At 47.0% G+C, this 25,807-nt stretch overlaps 1 long non-coding RNA gene across 1 annotated transcript in view; it reads left to right on the top strand.

Annotated features, from left to right (window-relative positions):
- Positions 1-25,134, top strand: part of LOC139054182 (uncharacterized) — a 92,127-nt gene extending 66,993 nt beyond the window's left edge. Inside the window, exons 14-16 of the long non-coding RNA XR_011511060.1 lie at positions 22,562-22,679; positions 23,318-23,547; positions 24,794-25,134. This is a non-coding gene — a long non-coding RNA (uncharacterized lncRNA). The remainder of the gene's footprint in view (positions 1-22,561; positions 22,680-23,317; positions 23,548-24,793) is intronic.
- Positions 25,135-25,807: the final 673 nt, after the last annotated feature.

The raw sequence follows: 25,807 nt of genomic DNA, 5'->3' as shown, positions 1-25,807 counted from the left end.
TTGCCAAACGGGCTGATACAGTTAGTGGCAGAGCTGGCACTTTATCTAGCGCGCCCTTCCCGCCACAGCGCGGCGCCTTGGTGTTAAGAGAGCTAGTGTTCCTGTATATGCTCCCGCTGCGGGAGCATATACAGGAACACTAAAGAGAGCGTCCGCTAACTGGTGCTTGATGCGTCGTGGAAAAAGTACGCGCTCACAAACTCCTGCGGAGCGTGTTGGAGTGCGCTGCTTTTTGATGCGCGCGGACGGTTAGTCGCGGGATATTTTTTTTTTCATTTTTCTCGGGCTGCTATCAGTCGGAAAAAATGAACGGACAAAAAGTAAATGGCTGAAGACATAAACAGTTTTAAGTTTCTTTCAATTTTCTACAAATTATTCACTGATAGCATGGTATTCGGAGCAGTAGTCAAATATTAGATAAATGCAATTTATTAATGAATTGAATGGCATCGAAAAAAATTTCTTGGCGGCTGGTCTAGTCGAATGTGAGCAATATGCACTTGGTCCAAAACGCGATGCATAATTGCTTTGACGTCCTGCATGCATGTGAGGATTTCGTGCTTATCGCGCTGAGGCTACTCGGCGCGCCTTGACGTTTGTTTGGTCCAGCAGCAGGGCACGCCGGGAGGTCATGACGGCCTGAACGAGGTTGGGGAGGACCTTAGAGGTATTCAAGGGGTCATCGAGCTGGATTCACGCGGTATAGATGAAATTTCTCCCCGCGAACTAGCACCGCGTAACCCGATCACCACGCGTTGGCACAGTGCATGATCCGCAAGCTGCGTTCCTTCTTTATCCAACGCGGGAACCGATGCACCTGAGCAGCATTTGCAGCCTCGGCGACGCTTCATTGACGAGGCCCGAGCCGGCGCCACCAATGCTTGCGGATAAGCACGAAATCCTCACATGTATGCAGGACGTCAAAGCAATTATGCATCGCATTTTTGACCAAGTGCATATTGCTCACATTTGACTAGAGCAGCCGCCAAGAAATTTTTTTCGATGCCATTTAATCCATTATAAATTGCATTTATCTAATATTTAACTACTGCTCTGAATACCTTGCTATCAATGAATAATTTGTAGAAAATTGAAAGAAACTTAAAACTGTTTATGTCTTCAGCCATTTACTTTTTGTCCGTTCATTTTTTTCCGACTGATAGCAGCCCGAAAAAAAAAGAAAAAAAAATATCCCGCGACTAACCGTCCGCGCGCATCAAAAAGCAGCGCCCTCCAACACGCTCCGCAGGAGTTTGTGAGCGCGTACTTTTTCCACGACGCATCAACCACCAGTTAGCGGACGCTCTCTTAACACCAAGGCGCCGCACTGTCGCGGGAGGGGCGCGCCAGATAAAGCGCCAGCTCTGCCACTAACTGTATCAACCCGTTTCGATGAATCGCGCGGCCCGCTTGGCAAGCACATGTCAACCCGTACGTACACCAGCTTGGGATTGTGCATGCGCAAGGCGCACTGCGCCGTTTGCTCGCTCTGAAGCCGCAGTCTTCGCACGTCAAGAAAGAGCTGCTGTTGCTGGAGGGCGGCCTTGTCGAACTGGAGCGAGACTACGAAGACCCCGTACGAGTGCGTATACACTCTATTCAAGCGCTTATGCGTGCGCGCGCACTCTGTGGGCGAACCACCATTTAGCGGCTGAAGTGAAGCTCTCGGAACTGTGAGGGAGTGAGTGAGTGAGTGAGTGAGTGAGTGAGTGAGTGCGGTGGGCGGGCGGGTGGGCGAGATTATATTACCCCGTTTCACTCCATATATATCATTAGTTATTAAAGAAACAAATTATGAACTATATTAAGAAAGAACGTTAAGCAAAAAATTGATTTCGACGTTTCGGTCGGGGACCGCGCTATATATAATATCAATTGCGAATTACTATATTGCATCGAGAAAGAGAGGCATCATCGACAGTTGTTTTTCTATTCAACTGACGTATACCTGATTCACTGACGGTGACCATTCGGGGCCGGTAAAATATTTTAATTCGTTTCCTGAAATCGCATAAAATCTACATAGGATGCAGGTATGAAAAGCAACGAATACCTGACAGAGGTCCCCGATCCCGCATAGCAGTAGCAGCAGTACAATGAACAAAAAAATACACAATTTCCACAAACATTCTTAATTAAAAAAGAAGTCGCAGTTTCACCTTGAAAGGCGGAGCATTGATTGCGACAGCAAATTATTAGACGGCTATAGGCTGTAATCTGTGTTGTTCTATCAGCTATATGAACTGCTGTGAATATGCGCTTACTAACTAAATTAACAACGACAGTGTCACGGGCGCACAGGCAAACACGAACACACCTCACTGGATGACCGCGGACACTCGCTCTCAGAACGCTCGTGTGATGATCGGCAGCAGCATCGAGTGAATTCCCTTTCGGGCTGGCTCTCGCTTCAAAGCGCAATAGGCGCGCGAGAGTAGAACGCAAATGAAGCCACCATCTCGGTTCCGCTAGCCTTCGAACCCACCTCAGATTACCTGCAACAGCCGCGGCCGGTGTAGAAGCGGAGACGCATGCTACCCTGACCCCCCCCCCCCCCCCCCACTCCCCTTCCAGCGCGCGCAGATATCCCCACTCCCGCTCCTTGCGCAGTTTGAGGTGTCCACTGCTGAGAGCGAGTTACCGCGCTGCACTTTACCCCAACCTTTCCTTCCCATCTTCAAGAATCTCCTTCTCTCTCTCCCTCTCCTTGCGCACGCAGAAAAGCCGCCGAGCACCCACCCCGCCTTCCTGACTTGCGCGCGCGAGAATACGTGGTCGCACCAAGCCACCATCCTTATCGGCTCAACCACGCATGCTTTCCCTCGTACCTACAACACACGGCGCGCCGCCGCGATCTTATCGCACTTGTACTTCATACGGAACCTCACAGGGACGACAACAATTCTCCTGGATTGTTTAATTGCTATCGCAATAAAATAATTGGCCTTTTAACTATTCAGCACAAATTTTATAGCGATGCCCTTTTCCTGTCCTATTCCTTTTTTTTTTTTCGCCAGTGGTCAGAGCGACGCTCCGTTCGCTTTAGATCAGTGATCAGCTATCCATGAACTGTGGACAAACGTGACTAATTAAGCGTGAGCCGGAAATAATTAGCACGCAATTAAGTTGCTCAAGCATCGCAGTTAGATGTTCCTTATGATTTTTGCTAACTTTTCAACTGATACCTTGACAATGTGACACTAGTGATCCCGTTAGATTATTATAATTTAGATTTGGTTATGCTAGGTTAGGGTGAATTTATTGTCAACAAAAAGTTACTAGCGGCAACTTCAGTCAACAGTAAAATATATGTACTTAGTTTCCTTCGCGTAATGATCCATCTCTTGTTCTTTTATGTTAACGCATGGCAGCTAGAGCATTCTGTGTATATTGGCCCACTGTCATGACGGTGAAGAATGAGACACTGTCAAAGACGTGACGTCAGTATCGCCCAAAAGGTGAAGCATCGATTGCAATAGCAAATTAGTAGACATACGATGACAATACCAAGTAAGGATAGTAATTTTATGGGCCGTATGGACTCGTGAATTTTCGCTTAATAAATTACCAAGAATGCTGTCGCGCGCGCGCAGACAAACAGAAACACCTCGTTCGCTAAGCGCTGATATTCGCTGTCAAAACGCTGGTGTGAGGAAGAGCAGCAGCGAGCGAGTTGTCCTTTGCGCCGCCTCTCGCTTCAACGTGACCTATGCGGCGAGAACACAGCGCAGACGAAGCTATTAGCCCTCGGCGCACCTATAGACTCTGCAGTCATGGCAAATCGCTTTCAAGACAGAGCCCACGCGGCCACGCTCAGCCGCGCCATACGCAGCCGGCGCCAGAGTAGGACCCCCCCTCCTGGTGCCTTGCGCGCGGTGGTAAACTGCGCGCTCCCCGCCTTCCTTCCTTGCTCGCGCGAGATCAAGTCACCACCCTCGGCCCACCCTCGCAATCTATCTCTACATCTACAGCATAGGCGAGCGGCAGCGATGTTATTGCACTTGGACTTTCTGCGGGACATCACGGCGACGGCGACGGCAAAAATGCGCCTGGACTGTCCAGTCCATATAATTGCTATCGCTATAAAAGCGAACGCTTAATTGGCTGCCCCTGATTTCTCACAAAAACAAGCAACACTCGGAGTAAAACGAAACGGCGAGCACGTAATTGTGGGAATCTGATCGACGGCTCAGACGCGTCGGCCATTTATGCGTGATTCATCATACATCCCAGCGTATTCGCTGGTGCACGCGTACGTTCTAGAATGTACACCGCTATTCGAGTAGTTCATGAAATGTGATAGACAAGGCTCCCGCGTTGCAGAATTTGAGATAGTACCGATACATGAAGACGCCTCCTGCGTTGAGCGATGAAGTTGTAACAGTGGTAAACGGGTGAAAAACTGCCGCTGGAAAACGATTAACACGCATGTCATTCTGCATTTATTACGATGCTTTGTAGGGACCAACAAAAAGCAGCATGCACGCGAGGCATTCTCTTAACGGAGTCTACTTGAGTGGCACAAAATTATTTCTGCACTATTTTGCTTTATATATTCAGTAGTGTTTTATGCCTTCACTGAAGCTAAAGCAGCCTATAGTACAGTCCACGCCACGCAGCGCCACGGTTGTTAAGGTGAGCTAACACGTACAGGCAGCGGCTCGATATGATGGGAAGCTGATGAAAGTTGTGCAGATTGCTCCGAACTCTATTTTTCCTCCACGTTTACTTTACGTTTTGCTCTACAGTGCGAGCGTTCGTCATATATTGACATTGGTCTCTTGGTCCTGTCCATGTGCCTGACATGTCTCAACAACAAGACTTCGGACGAGCTGGATTTGAGAGCCGGGCACCGAACTGTCTTTCGTAAATATCTTCAGCCAAGAAGACTTCGAATACATCAAAATGATGTGTTGGGACCTAAGGCTTCCGTGCTACGACGTCCAGGGAGGCCTCAAAGCGCGCCGCCCTTTGTTGTGAGCTCGCTCCCCTCTTTGCACAGCCGGATTTGTGTACCACAGGCACCGGCCCCACCAGCTTACTGGGCAGCCGTGGTGACTCTAAATAAAACCGGCCGCCAAAAAGTGTCGTTTGTGTCCCCACGCGTATACTGCACGCTTATGTCATGGAGAAATAGTGAACCATTTCAATATGTAACTCCAACTTAACCAGAAGAAAGGGGCTTAACCGAGGGGCCCGATTTTTATTAGTCATAAGATGCCAACAAACATTGACACCAAGGACAACATAGGGGAAATTACTTGTGCTTAATAGATGAAATAAAGAAACGATAAACTAATGGAAATTAAAGTGGATGAAAAAACAACTTGCCGCAGGTGGGAACCGAACCCACAACCTTCGCATTTCGCGTGCGATGCTCTACCAATTGAGCTACAGCGGCGCCGTTTCCCCATCCACATTCTTGGGTATTTATGTGCCCTAGTAGAACCCTGGGAGTGTTAGCCAGCGCCACCACTCACAGACCTTGACGGCGGACGTGGAACGTCCTTTTTGACGCAGGCGTCACGAGAACGTGATCTGTTTGGGTGAAGGTAACTGGTCAATAAACCCACGCATGCTACCTGAAAGCATCAATGTTGCCGGATTAGAGACCCTCGTTATGTAATAAACGAGAAGAAAGGGGGTTAACCGAGGGGCCCGATATTTATTAGTCATATCCAGTGGCGTAGCCAGAAATTACGTTAGGGGGGGGGGGGGGGGCTTACGTTGCAGCTCGGCATCTTCCTTAAGATGAAGCTTTAGCTCTGGTGCTTCTATCTAAATACATGTAGAAGGTGAATTCGTTTTTCTCGGCAACAACTGCACCAAATTTGAGGTAGTTTGTTGCATTCAAAAGAAAAACTTAGTCTAGTGACTTTACGTTTCGAATTTTGGATTTAGGTTGTCATTCCTTTATTTAAAATTAGCCAAAATCGCAAATTTTCAGAAAACGAAACTATCAAGTGTAAAACTCTGTAACTCAAAAATCAAAAGTGATATCACAATTCTGTGAATTTCATCTAATAGCACATCTACGGCGCACAAAATTGATATGCTACGCATGAATCTAAAAAATTTAGTATTATGGAAACACGGCTTTTGCAGAACCCTTGTACATAACGTAACCAATTCACGTAAGATACAAATTGACATGCCAAATTTGTCCGCTTTGACTGTTATAATAGATGCCGTTGACAGAACAGCGATATCTGTTCTTGATGCCGAGCTGTTAGTTTGTAAACGCCGTGCTCCTATTTTTACCGACCTTTCAAATTTTTCGAAATATTTTAAACAAAATAAGGCTCTAAATCGAAATTCCGATTGAAACAGACACTACAATTTAACTTTATCTCTCAAATGCAACAAATTTCATTAAAAGCGATCCAGAGGTTATCTAAAAAGAAGCGTTTCTGCGTTTTACATGTATACGGATAGGCCGCGTCGGAGTGGGGCCCGAGCTAAAGATTCCTTTTAAAGAATTTATCGAGGGATCAAATACATGAATAATAATTGCATTGGCATTGCCAAAGATGCTGCAAATGAATTCTTTAACGCTACGCACCATAAAAATAAGTAAAATATATCATTCTTCATAAAAGAATATACTCGTGTGCGGCAAAAATTGTGTCTAAAATAACTGATATCAGTGCTTTCATGTTTTTGTCTATGTAATAAGTAAAGAAAATATTACACGAACTTTAGAACTATATCAGTTCGAAACCAGCAAAGCAGTGCGTGCCGCTGATATAAAAAATGTAAAGGCCATGAAATGAACAAGTTGAGGACAAATATGTTAATATAACTTTGTCATTCAAGAACCGTGTTTATATTCATGTACGTATGCAACGGCCAGTGCAAAATATCAATGACGCTGGCATTTGTTCCAATGGTATTGCGCAGGAGCAGCTGTCACCGGTCGTGTATCGTGAGTAATTGCACCGAAATTATAGTCGCAACAGATAGCACGTATAAAAAGCAGTTCTGCAAAATATACGAGGGCGAGTGAAATGAAAGTGAGCCAATGCGAATATATGAAAAACGGGGTACCCTATTTAAAAGTAGTCTCCATGAGCATTTAGACATTTGTCCCATCGACGAAGGAGTCGTGTGATTCCGGTCTCATAAGATTCCTTGTGTTGCTACTTCAAAAATCTGCAACTGTCTCTTTCACGTCATCGTCCGACAGGAATATGGTTCCCTTGAGCTGTTTTGTTTTGGGTTGCCCCAAAATGTGGATGTCGCAAGGCGACAGGTCTGGGTTCTGTGGCGGATGTTGCAGAGTTTCCCACTTGAACGGTGCCAGTTCTGTATTAAATACATCACGGATGTGCGGACGGGCATTGTCGTGGAACAAGATGACCCCATTCGTCAATTTTTCACATCGTTTCTTCTAGATTGTAACACGCAACCGTTCCGGCGTTTCACAGTACCGGAAACAGTTGATAGTCTCTCAAGACTTAGCAAATTCTATCCGTAATGGTTCCTGACGATCGAAAAAAAGAGTCAACAACACCTTTCCGGCGGAAATGATGGCCTTTGCTTTCATTGGGGGCGTGGTGAATTCGAATGTTTCCCCTGTAAGCTTAGCCGTTGTGTTTCAGGCTCGTTGTAGTGGCACCATGGTTCGTCCCAGATCACGATTGCAGACAAGAAGTCGCCCTCATTGTGATACCGGATCAGATCAGTCAAGGCAGCGCTGAACTTCTCCGTCTTCTGGCGGTGGTTCAAAATCTTGGGCATCCATTGCGCACACAAAAGTCGATGACAGAGATGTTCATGAATTATGGCGTGAACCGAATCGTGACTGATGTTCAGACGCTCTGCCAATTCGTCAATGCTTTTCCTCCCTTCTTGTCTTATCACCTTATCAACTTGTGCAATTTTGTTAAGGGTGATTTCCCGATGGCTTTAGTCCCCTCTTGGATCGTCTTTGCAACTTTCACACTCTCCTTTGAAACATTTGCTCGAACTCTTCACAGTGGCCAATGAAATGCAATGTTCAACGTACGCGGCAGTCATATAACGACTAATTTCTTTTTTACGAAATACCTTCAGCAGTCAAAAGCTTCACGGCACCACGCTGTTCAACTTTTGAAGTTTCCACTATGTCACGCAACCATGTTCAACCGAATGTATGAGAGTGTTACAGAACCTTTATCCTCAGACTTGCGTGTCACTTTTGTAAATGAGACATCCCTCTCTTCTACGCACATGCCTCGCAGATAATGAACCGAACCATTATGGAGCGAGGTATATAGGCTCACTTTCATTTGACTCGCCCTCGTACCTTAGAAATACGAAGGTGCAATGGGATATACAAAGGCGAAGATAGAGCTTGATAAAGGGCAAAAAAGTGTCACTGGAAACAAAGTTCACTTACGTATACACAAGATCTCCCAACAAGATATATAAATATGCGTATAAGTCTCCAATAAATGTACGTATCTAAGAAAAAGTCACGGTGTATAATGTGCCAAACGAAGCAAATAAACATGTTGTGCAATCATATTCACAGAATCCTAGATGCCACCCTCATTCCATCCACTCCCCCCGATGTATCGCGCGCGACGGAAGATGACTAGCTTGCTCACCGCTTTTCTCCTTTGCGCACACAAGACTGAGTCACCATCGTCGGCTCACCCATTCCAGCCCCCCTTCCCGTACGCTTTCACTCGCACATACAGCATGCGGCGCTCTGTAACGATGTTATCGCCCTTGGACTTTATACGAAACATGAGGGCGACGGTGACTGCAGGAATGCTCTTGGAGTGTCCATATATTTGCTATCACAATAATATAATAAGAGAATTCGGCAAATGAAACGTCCCGTGGCCCATTACTTTCAGGAAAGGAAGAAGTAACAAAATCGAACTTGCACCATGCAACAATTCGCTGCGCCGCAACAATGTATTTTTTTCCCTTTGTGGCACGGGGGCCCCGAATTAAAAAAAAACTCAAGGAAAATATGTTGGCCACAATTGAATGCCTACATTGCGCACCTAATGTGGCTACCGAAGGAATATAGAAAAAAAACGTGAGACGTTTGGTCCACAGATAACTATACGCATACTGCTCGGTATCCGACTTTCCGGAGAGGTTGCCCTCAAGCGAACGTGGTGCAATCCGTTGAGTACCCACAGTGATGGCGGCGAGCGACCATTGTTTCTTTTTCTCATCTGCTAGCCAGAAAGCGTCTGAAACTCTGCCAGACGAAAATCCACTCGGCCAGAGCAAACCGAACACGCATCGAAGTGCTCCGCGTGGTGGTCAGGGCAACACGAGAAAAACGTATGCGCTCTGGCGGGCTCTCGCAGCCCGTGGGTAGGGTTCTAAGACCAAAAAAATTGAAGGCGCTCAATGTGTCCTCCCGAATAAAAGTCAAAGTAGGAAAAATAAATAAGAACGTAGTTACTTTGGCAGGCTTTAGTGTCTTAACATGGATGCTTTGGCGTAGGGGAAAAAAAATTTGATATTTTTTATGTGAAATGACGGCACAAATGAACGACCACAACGCTTCGTCTCATCGGACATCGCTGCGTACTTTGTCAACTTGTCTTATAGTGTGTTGATTTGGCTTGTCCCGTTGTATGTTCCAAGCAAGACTTTAGAAAAGTCAATGCACTTTTGGCGTCAAATGTTTATAACAGCATTAGACCCACAAAATTCCGCAATTGAAAATCTAAAGCAGTACTTTGGAAGTGTTAGTGCAGCTTTCACATCAAAAGTTATGAGATTTATACCCATAAAGTTTCGGAATTGATATCCATGCGCTCTGTAGATTCCGCAGCCTGCGCGAGATCCGTGGTGAGCCAGTTTGTCATCAGAACGCCATTGAAACTTTGTTCTCGATGGGGCTGCTTGCGTTATGTGACTCCCAGTGCATGGGCGTTGCCGCGAAATCCAGCCCGGGTTTGCAATTTTCGAGGACTGAAATTCGGGCCAATTATTACGAATTCTTGTTTTTACCGCGGCTGCTGAGCACGAGGTCGCGGGATCGAATCCCGGCCGCGGCGGCCGCATTTTGATGGGGGCGAAATGCGAAAACACCCGTGTACTTATATTTAGGTGCACGTTAAAGAACCCCAGGTCGTCGAAATTTCCGGAGTCCTCCACTACTGCGTGCCACATTATCAGAAAGTGGTTTTGGCACGTAAAACCCCATATTTTGTTTTTGTTTTTACTGCGTGTAGAGTAAAGAGGTATACAAGGAAGGATAGAAATACACAACACATGCGCGGACTCGCAACTGCTTTATTGTTGGTTCTAAATATATATAGTTGACCCAGCTACATGTGCCATTATAGTTATGTAAGGCGGAAGGGGCGGGCAAACAAAAAATGACTATGTGTCGAAACATTTTCCATGCGTCGGCATCCAGTGTATTGACACGTGAACTTGTTTATCTTTTACGGGTGAGCGCTTTTCACCGTCTAACAAATGTTACAAACTTGAATGTTATTGCTCAGCGCAGGACGCCCCTGCATGTATCGGAAGTTTCTTGAATGTTGTCGATGGTTCTATCCGCTGTCTGTTGTCGCCGAACATTGTGTAATCTGATTGCATGTATGCGCGACTCGAATGGTGTAGAACTTTCTGGAATTAAGACCCGCGGGCACCAGCGGTTACTCTGGAACGTTCGATGGCTCATGTATAAAAGCTGACGCGCCTGACCGGCTGAACAGATTTTCGACGATCGCCGACTGTGTTCGCCGCTATCGCCGTTCTTTGAGTGTAGCCTGTGTTTGAGGGCACAACTTCACCCAATAAAACGCTAGTTTCGTCATTCCCAGTTTTGCTGCTTTCTTCACCGTCACTACTACGTGACAGTGTCGTGCTACACAAATAAAAAAAAAGAACACTTGCGCAGTTTGCACTAGCCGTGCAAGGCTGGAGTCAACAGCAGAGCTCGTGATCACCTAGCTTTTACGTGGTTTGCCTAAGTTGTTTGTCGGTTTTGCGAGGTTATGCCAGGTTTTGCCAAGTTGTTGGTAGGCTTGGCTAAGTCGTTTCTAGGTTTTTCGAACTTGTGGTAGGCTTGCCTAAGTTGTTTGTAGGTTTTGCGAGTTTATGCTAGGTTTCGCCAAGTTGTCTTGGCGGGCTTGACGCTGGAAGCTTTCGAGCAGTCGCAGGCCCGGATTGCTTTCTCGGCGACGTCGAGCGTTCAGGCGCCGACTTTCGCGTTCCCTGGACTGAAATTCGGTATCCTCGACTTGGCGTCGCCCTCTTCTCAGTCGCAGCTTCGGCGCGGTGTTCCGGATCAGCTCGGCGGCGACGCATCGCTTCTCGCTTGGCTTTACGGCGCTCTTTCTGGTAAGCCGCTTCTTCGGGTGTCCGGACTTTCTTCGGTCTTCCCATGGCAGCAGCACGTACTACGCACACGAGACGACGGCCGGCCAGCGCTTTCTAACGGCGAGAAGCGACGAGATCAGTAAGAGTAGCGCATGCGCGCGAAGATCACTTGAAGCGCAAGTTTCGTCTGCTAGGCTCTTCCCGCAGGCATGACGCCGCCCTCTATGCCCGGCCTGTCGCGATTAACTCAGTGGGAGCTTCCCTGCTCATCGGAGACAGCAAGTGCGCGTGAACCCGATGCTAACATATATGATAAACAACAAAGAGCGCAAGAAATGTATGATACAGTTGCTTGCAGCTTTGCACATTTTGTTCACTATTTTGCTGCGTATGCATGCGCACTAGAACAGCGCGTTTTTTTTTTTGAGAGAGAAAGAGAAAAACACAAGCCAGGGGCACACACTCCTGCCATCTCCAATAAGCCGGGAAGCTTGCGCCGAAATAATCGTGCCAGGCGCTATGCCGTGCAGGTAGGAAGAGCCTATAGCAGACGAAACTTGCGCTTCGAGTGAACTTGGTGCGCATACGCTACCCTTGCTGATCCGGTCGCTTCGCGCCATTAGAAGGCGCCGTCCCATTGGCCAGTCTAGGCCAGTCGATCGGTACTGTTAAGGAATCGGTCGACTGCACACGCTGCCCTTGTCTATTTAAAATGACCAAATCTGGTGAGGGGTGAGATTTCGAAAGGTGGTATGGAAGAATTGTAATCAGAGGAGTCATGAACACGGTCGTGCCTTTTAAAATTTTATATGGTATCAGTTAGAGTTGACCTGTATATAAAGCTCAAAAACTTTAAAAATTCATCATCATCATCATATTTTATGTCCACTGCAGGACAAAGTCTTCTCCCTACTATCTCCAGTCACACCTGTACCGCGCCAATCGTGGTTCCAACTTGCGCCTGCAAATTTAGTAATGTCATCCCCCCACCTTATTTTCTGCCGTCTTCGACTACGCTACCCTTGGCACCCATTCTGTAACTATAAGAGTCCACCGGTTATCTGTCCTACGCATTACATGCCCTGCCGAGCTCCATTTTTGAAATCTTAATTTCAACTAGAATATCGGCTATCCCCGTTTCCTCTCTGGTCCACACCGCTCTCTTCCTGTCTCTTAACGTTATGCCTAGCATTCTTCGTTCCATCGCTCTTTGCGTGGTCCTTAACTTGTCCTCGAGCTTCGTTGTCAACCTCCAAGTTTCTGCCTCATATGTTAGCACTGGTAGAATGCATTGATTGTACACCTTTCTTTTCAATGATAGTCGTAAGCTTCTAGTCAGGATCTGACAATGTCTGCCGTATGCACTATGCCGTATGCACTATGCCGTATGCACTATGGCGTATTCCGTATGCATTTGTATTCTTCTGTAAATTTCCTTCGCATGATAAGGGTCCCGTATGAATATTTGACCTAGGTAAACGGACCGCTTCACAAGCTCTGGAGGTTGACTGGCGATCCTGAACTCTTGTTTCCTTGCCAGGCTATTGATCATTACCTTTGTCTTCTGCATATTGTTCTTCAACCCAACTCTTACACTTTATTTGTTAAGGTCCTCAATATTTTGTTGTACCTCGCTCCCAGTGTTGCTGAACAGGACAACGTCATCTGCAAACCAAAGGTTGTTGAGATATTCGCCGTTGATCCTCACTCCTAAGCCTTTCCAGTTTAACAGCTTGAATACTTCTTCCAAGCTTGTAGTGAATAGCATTGGAGAGATTGTGTTTCCTTGCCTGACCCCTTTCTTTATAGGCATCTTTCTACTTTTCTTGAGTATCAAGGTAGCTGTGGAATCTTTGTAGATACTTTCCAAGATATTCACGTAAGCCTCCTGTACCTCTTTGATTACGTAATGCCTCTATGAATGATGGTATATCTACTGAATCAAATGCCTTTTCATATTCTATGAAAGCCATATAGAGAGGTTGATCGTACTCTGCATATTTCTGGATTACCTGATTGATGGCATTGATGTGATCCATTGTAGAGTATTCCTTCCTGAAGCCAACCTGTTTTCTTGGTTGACTGAAGTCAAGTGGTGCGTTTAAATTTCTTTGAAAGAGTAAGGAATATCTCGAACTTTTCCCGGCTCGTTCACTAACGCCAACTTCTGAAATCCTGAGTGTCGCAAAGGTTTGCGCAATTCTCGGTATTCCTTTTGTGTATTTATATTTCTTTATGTACGTCACAATATATCATACCTGTGTACGCGCTATTCCTACGGCATGGGATGAGTGAACACATGACGGTGAGAAGCTACTTATTTATTTATTTATTTATTTGCTAAGAGATACACGCACCTACGAAAACCTCAAATGTGAGAACAAATTTTTAAAAAAGCCTTTAGAGAAGGTAGACGTCGAACCAAACGTGTCATAAACCAATAAAAAAGAATAGTGAATTAAGCAAGTTGAACATACACACGTAAACAAAGTACCTTCCAGACGCCTTCCCTTCCGTGCCTGCAGGAATCCCGTGTAAATCCAAGTTGCCAGTCACAAAGTCGAAAACACTGTCGCATACTTGGACTGCGACTGCATCCAAGTTTAGAAAGACGGATCATGCAGACATGAAAGCTCTACTGTAGCGTTCTCGATCCGGGGAACGAGAGATTGAGGGAATAAACTTTTATTCTGAGCAAGCGCAGTCTGCACCCTGCTGAAGTGGGCGGCCTCGTTATTTCAGGTAGCCGCGGGCCATCTCCCGTGCCTGTCCGATCAGGCTGCGCTGTCTATTCGGGTCCAGATCTGATAGCTTGGTCTCCCACTGCACTTCGGTTAGTGCTTGGGTGTCTACGGTGCAATCCTTTTCTACACATCCCCATACTCTATGGCGTAGGACGTCTGGGACATCGCAGTAAGTGCAGATGTATAAATGCTAAGTAGGTGAGATTCGGCGCAATAGGATACCGTGGAAGTGGCTCTTGGTTTGCAATGTCCTGAGGGTTGCTGCCTCTTCCTTAGTTGAGGGTTACTCCCTCTTCCCTAGTTAGGCTAGGGTGAAGTGGTGGACAAGTTCTTCTGTCTAGCCTGTCGTGTTTCACAATATCGTTGTACTGTTTCGCAACTTTATCCGCGCTCCTTTGCGTGTCCTGTGAGAAAGCCCGGCGAACCTGAGCTCGGGTGGAGGAGTCGGCTGCCTCATTTCCTAGAAGGGACTTATGCCCCGGAGTCCAAAAGGTGTATATATCTGGTAGGTGCTTCTTTGCCGTTAAGGCTGTGGTGCGATCTGCTAGGTTAAAATCAAATCTCTTTTACACATCGGCATCGTCTGTACAGGCCTATCACCGTCAAAACAAGGAGATACTCTTAATAACAACGACAAATCATACCTGATGTTCTGCCCTCAGCAAGAAATGAGGCTAAGCGATGACTTGTTTCCTCTTTTAGTTCTTGCCATTGGAGTGGAGAGGAAGTAACAAGCATGAACTTGGATCGAAGAGGGCGTGCGAGGGTGCATGTGAGGCACCATGGCCAGTGGTGTAAAATATAGAACACGTCTAAGGATCAGGCCCATCGCGCCCTACTAACCTTTATAGAACTAACTAACTTAGGCTTACGTTTGTAGCATGAACATTGAACATTCTGTAGTAGCGTGACCTTCAGTGACCGGCCCTACTGTGTGTGATCAGTACTGTACCCTAACGCTTCTTCCTTCGAAGATGGGAGGTGGCGGGTTCAAACACCTTATAGTGTATATCGTGAACCGACTAACGGTGAAACGGTGAATACGTGCAGCTTTACTTGGCGTCTCATCGTGGAGAACACAATTAGCCGCATAGCGAACTAGCCATGGATGTGGTTGATAATTGTGGAGGCTGTTCGACGCGGCGTCACTTTAATTACGGCTGCAGAGTTCTACTTTAGTCTTTAGATTTGTTCTGTTGCAGTGTCCTGTTGCTCTCCTTTCCTCTTTCCTTTTTCCTCTTTCCTTTCTATCTTCTATTTCTGTGTTGCTGTCACCTCCCTTCAGAAAAGTAGGCAGGCGTTGTGCCCCTTCTGGTGGCAGTTGCCAGCCTGCTCCTCGCTTTCCCTTTCCTAATACCTGTGTATATGTGTATATGTGTTCAAAACAACTAATAAGGTTACTAGTTGTACAGCACGCGCTTTACGTTTCTTCTTATACTGTACCTTATACTTTGAACTAAACAATCGCTTATTCTGTATGTGATTTAGTTATGTCAAAACATACGCGGGCGTGATAGCGTGGGCGGAGAGACTTCTTTTTAATCAGGGTGGAAGAATAATATGTTATTCCAACCTGCTCTCAATATTGCTTCCTCCGTAGCTGTGGGTACGTACTAACATAAAATTTCTCACTATAACACCTAGAGGGAAATCTGGCGCCACCATCTATGGGAGTTTATTAAGGGGCGCTGTGCCATCATGGGGATGACGGTATATGTGCCTGCTAGGCTTGTGTTAGCTGGTGTTGTAAGAGGCTTCGTCTAAAACGTGGATATGGCTACACAAATAACGGGTTCTTAAAGTAAAATCTTCATGAAATGTTTCCATTCATGGATATTACATCTTTACTCACCTACAATGCATTACCAGTTGAAGAAAAGAAGAACAGACGACAAACCGTTTCAAAGCGAGCGCGAATCTTGTCGTCTGTGCTCCAACTTTAGCGACCCGCTCGTACTTTTTACGTATCATATAATTGTACATGCCATAACAAGTTCTCATAGTTAAACAATACATGTTTTTGCGTAATAATAAAGCTAAAACAGCTTTTTACGTGCTGTTCTAGTAGAAAATGAATCATTGTGACAGATAGAACGGTGCTTGCCAGGCGCGTTTTCAAGGTGTCCTGGCTATATTCGAGAACGATGCAAATCCGAAGTCACAATATACCGACATTCCCATGCCTACCACAGCGCAGCAGCGTCAGATTTACCTCTATGCGTACTAAGGAGGTTAAAGAAGACTGCTGGAGTGGAATTCGCCTATACTGGCCTATAGGCTCGAGTGAAGCCGGCGGCGGCCATCTTACGGAGGGCAAGAAGCGGCCTGCCAAGAGCTTCGCAGCGCTCTCGCCAACATTCTCAGCGGTTTTTAAATGCTTAAGAGGTTTCAATGTTCTAATGCAACGCAGTGGGCGATGAGGCGAGCCATATTGGAAGTCTCCGCATCGCAGGTATCCGAGTACGGGGGCATTTTAAAAATTTTATCGGCATGTGTATGCAGCTGCCGCAAAATGCAAAAAAAAAAAGTCGCGGAAAAATGAGCGTTTATTCGCCTTCGTTAATGCAGTGTATAAATTGATCAATCATGAAAGCTGTCAGAAGAAAAAGCAATGAGAAACTGAAAACGTAGCATGGGAAATAGCAGTACATGCAACAAGCATCAGTATTCATTATTAACTTCATTATCATCAGGTGTTGCCGGTGCTTTATTATCTTCATTGAATAGAGGGTCTCGGAACTTCGGTGGCGGCCGTTTCCTTTCAGCCTGAAATGCAAAATTTTTCTTTATCTTAGAGCAAGGCAGTGCTAATCGGCAACCTTATTTAAATGAGAAGGATAACACGAACATGTCAACTGCTCGTACGTCAACTTTCCTAGAAACGCGCGAGATCGCTAGTACATTTTCAGATCCGCAGAGCAGCGCGTACGGCACGACAAGACGATCCGAAACACACAAGCTGCGGTGACCGGCGTGCTTTTGCCACCCCCCCCCCCCTCCCCCCCGCCCCCTCGTAAGATGGCCACGCGGCGGCTTCACTTGACGAGCGCTCCCTCCACCCCAGCAGTGTTTCTTTAACCTCTTTGGAACGTGCCATTTTTGAAGTGATCATCATCATTAAGGAGGCTTGTGCTGGCTCGAGCCCGCGCCGTCTCGTGCACGCTTTCGGCGTTCGATCGTGCCTTCGAAAAAAAGTCGCGAGACGTGCACGGAGCTCAGCAAAGAGCCGTCGGAGCCACCCGCCCGAACGCCTGTCCATATATCCGCAACCGAGATGGAAGACCTGACTGAAGACGGCGGTGTCATGAAAAAGGTGGGTTCAGTGCGATAAATTAGCTGACTTCTGTTATATCGTGCATATTACTCAGTACGATATCAATGGAGACATTATACTCAGTCCCTCTCCGTTTACTCAAATTCAAATTAGCGCTCGTTCGTCGTGAAGCTATCAGCAGACTGAAATTCGCTACCACTGCTGTTGTGAACTGGTCATTGGCATCCGATCATTCAGCTATGGCGGCTGTAAATCATCCGTCATAACCTGGCACATCAAGCACAGATAACGCACCCCTGTACCCTGAACCACCTGCTGCAGGGCGCACGCAACAAGCTTCGTTTAATTTGCCAGGATGTGAAGCGCGCGTGAGAAGCGCCCGCAGCAAGAAGGCACCGAATAAGCTGCAGACTACGTTAGGAAGTAATGGACAACCGTCTCTTTTTCTTTTTTAAGAGGGGATATGTTATATAAGGCATCGCTGCCTACCGCAACGTCAATAGAAGGCGCGTGCTAGGAGCCGCCGAAAAAGCAGAAAAAGAGGATGGAATAAACGGAGAGGGGCTGAGTAATGCATCCATTGATATCGTACTGAGTAATATGCACGATCTAACAACTTCGTTCGTTGATGGCTGTAGCAGGTAGCCGCAGCCACCGTGGTGGTAGCACTGCTCAGGCCCCGCGTTCTTTCAAATGCGTGCGGCTCATGCGCGCGGGTATACAATAAAGGCCGACACACGACTGTGCAGAACCAGGAAAGCTGATCGGCTGGCTTACTGTCGTAGAAACGGTCGTATTGGGCCGTTATACCATTGGTGTCATTAGAAAGTTGAGCGCCTTGCGCACAGCGTCTGCTTGCACAAAACGCCTTTGGTGGCTTTTTGCCGCGGTGCTGTCATTGGGGCTTGAAACGCTTAAACGCGTAAGCGCCTACGCACCATCCAATGCCACTTTTGCTCCATCTCTCAATCTGGTTGCAGCACGGTGGAAGCTACAAGAATTCTTAGCCAATAGCAAGGCCGCATGCCCCGCGAGATGTCCTCATCCGCGCCGCGTCGTCTGCTCAGCGTCTGCTTGCCATACATGTTCCAAGCGCCCGTGGTGTCGTCGTCTTTCTTGTGTGTGTTGTATTTTGGCGCAAACTCTTTTCAGTATGAAAGATCACCAACTAGCCCAGCAGTTAACCCTTAAAGGTATGTTACATGTTGCATGGTTAGTGGATCGGCGCAAAAAAATGTTTTGACACCGTAACGATAAGCTGCGTTTATATGCATGCGACAGCAGGGCTTCGGCTTTACCTGTACGCTTTCCCTGCTGTTACCTTGCAGCCTCCTTAGCAAGTAGCACGCGCGAATGCCCTTACAAATGTTCATCCGCGCCACAGTGTCTGTTGGCCGTCTACACTTGGCGTTTGCTGGCTACCGTCATCACGTACCATGCTAGAGCGGGGTAGTAATGATGAAAAATTGTGGGGTTTTACGTGCCAAAACCACTTTCTGATTATGAGGCACGCCGTATAGTCTGGGACTCCGGAATGTTCGACCACCTAGGGTTCTTTAACGTGCACCTAAATCTAAGTACACGGGTGTTTTCGCATTTCATCCCCATCGAAATCTGGCCGCCGTGGCCGGAATTCAATCCCGCGACCTCGCGCTTAGCAGCCTAACACCATAGCCACTAAGCAACCATGTCAGGTATTTAATGATGCAGTGAATCATTAGGCTTTTATAGCGTTCCGCATCGTCAATGCATCATCAATGCTAATCCTGTGGTGCCATCTGATAACTAGAAATCAGACAAGTTTTACGGCTGGGTGCCACGTCTGTATACTCCTAGCAGCGTGAAAACAAGAGACCGATCTCAATAATTACGAGAAAACATACCGAATGATTTGACGTCAGCTTGAAATGAGACTTACAGCAATGACGAATTTTGGCCCTTGTTTCTCGCTGACAGGGCGGATAGCAGTAACAAGCGTGAATTCGGATCGGAGCGGGTGGTCGGCGCTGCATGGGCACTGCTATGTCGCCACGGTTATAGGGTGGCTGTTACGATTACAGGCGTAACTGCCGAACTAATTCCAGTATAGGACGTGCACGCACAAATGACCTAACATGTCACGTACCGCTGTACCATATTATGTAGCGAGTAAAAATGACTCTCTAGTGTAGCCAATATTCAGCCAGCTATGCCCGGAACTATATGCAGTCTTTTTTTTTCTTTAGCTGCACCAAAATTTTTAAAGATTGCCTATGGTAGATAGCACAAGTCTAAACCTTGATCTAAATTACTCGATGAGGCGGCCATTACGCCTGCGAGAAATCAAAATATTCAATTGAGAAATTAACGTAATTACGTTAGTTAACCTTTCAATTAGTCACTTTACGCCACACATTTCAATCTACGAATTATAGCAACTGAGTTCGCACGGCGTATCCACTTGGAAAAAATTATCCGGGCAGCACCAGTTCCGAGATATTAAGTTTCCGACGAAGTGCACTGGTGTTCCGGTTACATTTTTTAAGAAACGACTGTTTAATGCATTCAAGCACAAAAATAACTGGGACCGCATGCATTTCGACAGACACCTTGAAAATAAATATCTCGGAAGTGGTGCGGTCCACAAATTTTTTTTCAAGTAAATACGCCGTGCGAACTGAGCGGCTATAATTCGTAGATTAAGATATGTGGCGTAGAGTAAGGAATTAATATGATAATTAGCGTAATCATATACGATAATTATTCAACTTAAGATTTTGATTTTTCGTAGAGGTAATGGCCGCCTCAGCGAGTAATGTAGATCAAGGGTTAGAATTGCGCTATCTGGCATAGACAATCTCTTAAAAAATTGGTGCAGCTAAACGAAGACTTGAATACCGCTGCGCAAGGATACTACCTGGGCACGCCCCGCACCTTCGGCAGTGCTGCAGCCAACTTGTGATGTGGAGTATAGGCGCACCTTTCTGAAGAGCCAGACGTCGCAGCCTGCTGAAATTTGGAGACAATGCGAATGTGTTAGTAGCCTATAGTCTAAAATCTGGATATATCCAATCGTTTTCGAATACTTCTCTTTGTCGACCGTGCATCATGAAACATAAAATTGAAGTAAACACGCGATAACTTTCATTCCATCCACAGTTGACATAATGTACTAGAGCATGCTTCGTCGCTCTAGAAGCCAGTCTTTTGCGGCCGAACTACGACGACTCGCAATAGAAATTTGTTTAGACCTAATTCTGTAGTGAGTACTGTGCGGTGCAACGTATAGATACAGCACCTAGTATGTGCTCTTATCAGATTAAATACGAAGACGTTTCACTGCAACATAATTAATGCAATGTTGAAATTAGCAGTACGTTCAAAAATGTTCGATAATAACAGTAAGGAAGCTGTGTATTATTCGCCAACTATTCAAAAGGTATTCGATATTCATTTCAACTGCCTTGTGGTATTCGACTCGTATTCCGTTAGGTATGAGAAACTGCGGGCCCCATAACGCAAGACTGTTCCAATATGTTTTTATTCCAATCTCCTGACGTCAACTTTGCATAACCGCCGACGCTAGCATCGGGCGGTCACTCGCAGGGTTGTCTGAAGATACCAATCAAACGCTGTCCTCGTTCATAGCAGGTCACTTTTGTTGGCTTGAAAAACGAATAACATCGCCTACACTGAGCGGCTTGTCTTATCTAATTCGCTGGCAAGAGCGGAGAAGCACGCTCAACTGGAGAGGGATTCGACAGGGCCGAGCCACTGCACTGAAAGTCGATAACTGGATGAAGACGGTGGTGCCAGCATCTGCGATTTGTGCGCTTTCTCTTAGCTTGCGGTGGTTGGTCGAAAATAACGGCGGCATGCAACAGAAGCTGAAGAATGACGCTAAAACGGATCCTCAGCAACGAAGGGTTGGCAGAATGAGATCGTAAACGCGCCGAAAGTGCTCGAAAGCGTTACACAGCCACGCAAGAATTTTTATTATACTCAAATAAACCCTTGCTCTCCGGCAGGTTCGAGTCTATAGCCAGTGCCTGAGTGATCGGCGACAGCCATCTTTTATTCCTTTCGGAACGGAGCAGCCTGCGGCTATTAAGAAGAAAACTCAGTTTTGTTCGGCATATTAATGCATTTTTAACACGTACACGTCACTTTGAGGCGGTGCGTTTTCGCGATATTGTGACGTCGCGTGACAGGCAGGTGAAGTGTCTGCAGCCCTAAAACTTTTGACCAATAGCCTAGGGCTAATGGCGAAAAGGCGTCGAACCAGAAATAACTATTTTTCTTTTGTTCGGTCAAATTATGCATAATCAGTGTGTACACGTCATATCAGATGGAGAGCTATAGCGGTTTTAATGACGTCGCGTGACAGACAGGTGAAGGGGGGGAGGGGGGGGTTAAAAAATTTTTGACCGATCGCGGAGTGCTGATTTCAGAATTCGAATAGAAAAGTTTGGAATAGTTTTACGTTATAGCGCCCCGGTATTCGCACGCACCTAGAAATCTTCGTCATGCAGGAAACACAGCTCGTAGCATTGGCAACAAGCAGACCGTGTGCATGAGCTGAAATGCTCGCAAAGTTATACTCGCCACACCGGAAGACAATGTGAAAATGCATTTCATTTGCTACTCAGTGTGCTAACGAACGCATGGAAATGAGCAAATGAAATCTTCATTTTCTTTTCCTCCCTATTGGCGTTTCGCGGTGCTGATGTACGTGTGTACCAGATTCTGCAATGCAAGGCTCCACAAGAAGTTGAAGTATTCTGGACTTGTTGAACAACAGACATTTCCCACCATAAACAAACAACGAAACAGTTCTCCGCAGCGGTTTTCTCCCCTTCGTGGTGTTGCCGTCCCGAGATCGCACCAATCGCTGCGATGGATGCGACGTTCGACCAACCAACTTAGAGGTAACGCGTTGCAGACCATCTGCGACGAGTGCGATTTCGATTTCCCTCGCGTGCGACGGAAACTGCACTTCCGGTGCGACGAAAAGTGCGGCATTTCAAACGGCCTTTGCTACTACGTTCCTCAGGCACATCCCCCCGTGGTAGCTGTGCGCGATCTTTCTTGTTCACCATTCGTATAACTCGATGTAAGGGAGCAGAAGACACAAAGGACACCTTGCAGCAACAGAGCCTGCCAGTAGATGGTAGCACACCATGCAGTCCCAATTCTCAGTCAGTCGCTTTTCTCATCAAGAATGTGGCCCTCATCTTGTACATAACTGTGTCGATTGGCATGCCTTTTACCGCAGATAACACAACCAGGGTCAGGGCCCGTTGTCACCCGACACGCTGCAATGCCTATGTGAAATAAAGCTGGACCGAGCGGATAGATTCAACGTGGATGCGAAACACTCCCCACCGCTGCAAGTGAGTGTACCAGACCAGACGGTAACGATGCCTTCCAGTGGGCGCGCAGGAGAGCGGCCATGGTCTGTAGAAGTGAACTGGCGCTTAATTGTCTCCGCTGCACCATGGAAACTAGCGTCATCCCTCGTGTGGGCACACTGCAGGACGTTGATGGCTGTTCCTGTTCGCCCATTGCGAAGACGCACGAGAGAGAATGTTGCCAATGGATCTTACTCCCGGCCGCCATGCGCATGCTGTTTCATCGCCAGAGAATGGCAACCGTTTAACCAGCATATAGTTATCTCGTGCGAAGTACTCAAATTGCCCTTCCCTCAATCCTTGGATTGGCTTAAAATATAATTTGCTTTTGCATTTTTAAAATTTTTTTTATAGAGTAACTGTTCTTGTTCACTTGCATCGGTTTCCCTTGACGATACTAATATTGTGCAGTATGCAGGTGCAATTCCGACTGCTACAAATTTTTTTTCAACGCACAAATGAGCATTTAGTGTTTTCGCCGTGAAATATATAGTATTTTGTACTGCAACACAATACAGCACTTTCGCTACGCATAAAGGCACTTATCAAATGATAAAAACAAAATCGAGTAAAATGCTTCAACATACTGCCTAAAGAGGCTTGTTTTCTCCGCAACGCAGTCCGAAAGAACTAGGAGTACTGGGGCTGCAGACCGCTGTACAGAGCATGCGACGGGGCGAAGAATGTCACGTCAATGATGCATGGATTCGGAGCCCAGGGGTGCCTCCCTCGCATCCCGCCGAACGCAACACTCGTCTATGAGATCGCTTTGGTAGACTTCACCGAGACGAAATACGACGGCGGCGCGGACATCAACTCCCGGCTAATGCCTACCAACACTGTATTTGGGGTGAGTCGACAGCTTGCTGTCGCGTTGTATGGCGCCGGTTGCTTGGTAGTGCCGTCTTCATGGAGTGTGGAAATGGTGTTGACCAAATCGTGCATGGTACTACGACTAATTACTGAGTATGAAAGGGACGTTCCTGAGTATGAGTTCCCGAGTTCCTAATTCCCGAGTATGAAAGGCACATTAATGCTTGGAGTAGCGTCTTAACGTCTCCGCGTTAATTCACGGAGTAGCGAGAAACTGCGCGCAGTACTGCTTGAGATGTGGACGCGTCAGTTCGAAAAAGCCCTCGTCATGCATCCCTCACAAAAAAGGCCAGTTTGTGATTTCATTGTGGTCCGTCAAATGTGAGCCGTAGTGCGGCGTAGGCCCTCTTCACAATAGTCTGTCTGCAGAGCCACCGCACGTTAGAGAGGCGATGCACGCCACAGTCACGTATCCGTGCCTTGATCGGGTTTCGTGTTGAGGTATACGCCCTTTACCTAAGGCGCTAATACGCCTATGGAGTTCCTTCGCTATGCTCGCTGGGGAGCATGCGGCATGCAAAAATAGATGTAGCGCTGCCAGACAACGGCCTCAGAAGAGCACCTGAGATTGTAGCAAAGCGGGTGGTGCGGGAGAATCAAGGCAGCACGCAAAGTGCAACGGGGGAATCGAAAATCTGGAACGAGCGTGGCCAAAGGCCAAGGAGGCCAAAGCGTACCGGGGCTTTGTTCGCATGGCGAACAGCTGAACGGTCCAGGTTCCTGCTTTGGTGTCCCCTCGCTTTTTCTTGGTGTCTTGGAGGCGCCACCAGAGTGTCCTAAATAATGGCGCGTCGCTTACGCATCGTACTTACGCAAATGCAAATGAGCGCGCGCTTCATGGCGCGTACATGACGTCTTTAGACGAAGACTATTCGCTAAGGCGCCGATACGCGGCTGCAGTAGGCTTTCCATCCCTCCCGTGCGGCGGCAGTATACAGTCGCCGCCTCTACTGAAAACAGATTGACAATTACGCGCTATCCCGTCCGTACAACGCCACGTAGAATATCTATATATATGCAATCCCAGCCTAAGATCACTAGTGGGAGCCGTTGCTCAAGCGCTGCTTGCACAGCCCAGCATGGCGTCGCCTCTTTCTTTCTTTTTTTTTTTAACGCCGTGCGCATTGCTCCCGAAAATGTGGCATTAGCCCGCATTGCCGATAGGTGATGTGTCCTTTTGACGGCCTTCAGCTACGGCTTCTTCTGCTCTCCTTCCGACGCAGATCTGTTTTCGGAAACAACGCAACGGCAAGCGTATCTACGCGGCCGGCACCGTTCCCGCTGCGGAAAGTTGCTACGCGGCGGCAGCAATGTTCCTGGAGTCGGCGCCGGTTCCGACCGATGATAAGAACAACAACAAAAGACGCAGGGTGCTGGTTAAGCTTTATCCAAAGCGAGCACAGTGCGCCTTGCGCATGCACAATCCCAAGCTGGTACGTACGGGTTGACATGTGCTTGCCAAACGGGCTGATACAGTTAGTGGCAGAGCTGGCACTTTATCTAGCGCGCCCTTCCCGCCACAGCGCGGCGCCTTGGTGTTAAGAGAGCTAGTGTTCCTGTATATGCTCCCGCTGCGGGAGCATATACAGGAACACTAAAGAGTGCGTCCGCTAACTGGTGCTTGATGCGTCGTGGAAAAAGTACGCGCTCACAAACTCCTGCGGAGCGTGTTGGAGTGCGCTGCTTTTTGATGCGCGCGGACGGTTAGTCGCGGGATATTTTTTTTTTTTCATTTTTCTCGGGCTGCTATCAGTCGGGAAAAAATGAACGGACAAAAAGTAAATGGCTGAAGACATAAACAGTTTTAAGTTTCTTTCAATTTTCTACAAATTATTCATTGATAGCATGGTATTCAGAGCAGTAGTTAAATATTAGATAGATGCAATTTATTATTGAATTAAATGGCATCGAAAAAAATTTCTTGGCGGCTGCTCTAGTCAAATGTGAGCAATATGCACTTGGTCAAAAAGGCGATGCATAATTGCTTTGACGTCCTGCATACATGTGAGGATGTCGTGCTTATCGCGCTGACGCAACTCGGCGCGCCTTGACGTTTGTTGGGTCCAGCAGCAGGGCACGCCGGGAGGTGATGACGGCCTGAAAGAGGTTGGGGAGGGCCTTAGAGGTATTCAAGGGGGTCATCGAGCTGGATTCACACGGCATAGATGAAATTTCTCCCCGCGAACTAGCACCGCGTAACCCGATCACCACGCGTTGGCACAGTGCATGATCCGCAA

The sequence above is a fragment of the Dermacentor albipictus genome, chromosome 1 (assembly GCF_038994185.2).
Source record: "Dermacentor albipictus isolate Rhodes 1998 colony chromosome 1, USDA_Dalb.pri_finalv2, whole genome shotgun sequence".
NCBI classification, from domain to species: Eukaryota; Metazoa; Arthropoda; class Arachnida; order Ixodida; family Ixodidae; genus Dermacentor; species Dermacentor albipictus.
Note: the sequence above shows the minus strand (reverse complement) of the source record. Positions and strands in the feature narration are given on the sequence as shown.